This window comes from Vigna radiata, unplaced genomic scaffold (assembly GCF_000741045.1).
Source record: "Vigna radiata var. radiata cultivar VC1973A unplaced genomic scaffold, Vradiata_ver6 scaffold_766, whole genome shotgun sequence".
NCBI classification, from domain to species: Eukaryota; Viridiplantae; Streptophyta; class Magnoliopsida; order Fabales; family Fabaceae; genus Vigna; species Vigna radiata.
In genome coordinates, this window is record NW_014542022.1 from 5055 (window position 1) to 6387 (window position 1333).

A 1333-nucleotide genomic window follows, 5' to 3' on the forward strand; every position below is an offset into this window, starting at 1 on the left:
TTTTTCTCTTCAAATCACGTTCTCCCCTCCGTACCTTCCCCCTCCGTGGCCTCCGTGCATAGACGAAGAGTGAGTGAGGGAGAGCGTGATCCTTCGAGAGAGAAGTAGGAACCCTAATTCCTTTCTTCTTCAGCTTTTTTGTTTTTCTTGAATTAAACCCTAGAACCGAGAGTGAAGGGAGTTGAGAGGCATACCTAATCCTTCTTTTGCGATTGAAAACCACCAGCGCCAGTACTCAGATAACTTCTTCGATGGCTCTTCCAACGGCAACAGGTGGCTCCAATTTGCGGGCCTCCAACACCTTCAATCCTCCACCAATCAACTTCCTCCGCATCAGGTGATTTCATTTTCTTCCCTCTCTCTGTTTTCGTTTCGCCACCGATCTTNTGTTCGACCGTTCGGCGTAAGTGTTTTGGTCCCATTTTATGATATTTGTTTCGTTTTCGGAATGTGAGCAGGACTATAATTTATATGGCGGCGGAGGAGCGCAGGGAGGAAGAATGTACCGGAACGCGCAGAGGAGCTTTAACAGAGGGACTGAGTATTATGCGGAGCCTTCCAGTCCTCCCGGTGGTTACCGTGCTTCGATGCTGAAAAAGAACGGCGATGATTTGTCTGGTGATTTCAGCCCCGGCTCGTTGGATATGCATTTGTTTGATAGCGAGCTTCTTCGTCCTGAGGTTATTACTGTATACAGCGGATGGACTTTCATTTGATTTTTGTGCTTTGTTGTTAAGTTGTCATTCATCTTGTGTATAACGGTCACATTGCATCTTCGTTGTTAGAGTTGTAACATAAACCTTCTACTTCCTTTTAACTATAATGCTGCAATTTTTTCAAATCTTAAATCTTATAAATGTCAGACGAGGTACTTTAAACATAATCCATTCTCATTAACGAGAACATTACTTATTACATTATTATGATATAAAAGTATAGTAACCCTCATCATATTAATCCAAACAACGTTGGAGTTGAAATTATTGAGATAAAAATGTAGGCAAAAGATGGGAGAGGATGAAATGAAACACTCTGGTCCTTGGATGTGGAAAGTTTGAAGCTTGTTGAGTTTGTTTGGTGTTTGAGAGATTGATGGTGATATCAGGAGGGGGAGTAAAATCATCGTGGAGTTCTTCAACATCGTCATGGATACCCACAACCTCCGTGTCGGCTTCAGGAAAGAGGATTCAGAGGGAAATGGTGGAACTCAACAACGACCCTCCTCCCGATTGCTCCGCTGGCCCTAAGGGCGATAACCTATATCACTGGATTGCCACCATTATTGGAACCCCAGGTAGCTACACATTCCCAATTCTATTTATTAACCCTATCA

At 43.4% G+C, this 1333-nt stretch overlaps 1 long non-coding RNA gene across 1 annotated transcript; it reads left to right on the forward strand.

The window, feature by feature from the left end:
• Positions 1–6: 6 nt before the first annotated feature.
• LOC106778946 lies at positions 7–1240 on the forward strand. Its single transcript, XR_002666293.1, has 3 exons — positions 7–337; positions 459–680; positions 1106–1240. It is a non-coding gene; the product is annotated as an uncharacterized LOC106778946 (long non-coding RNA).
• Positions 1241–1333: the final 93 nt, after the last annotated feature.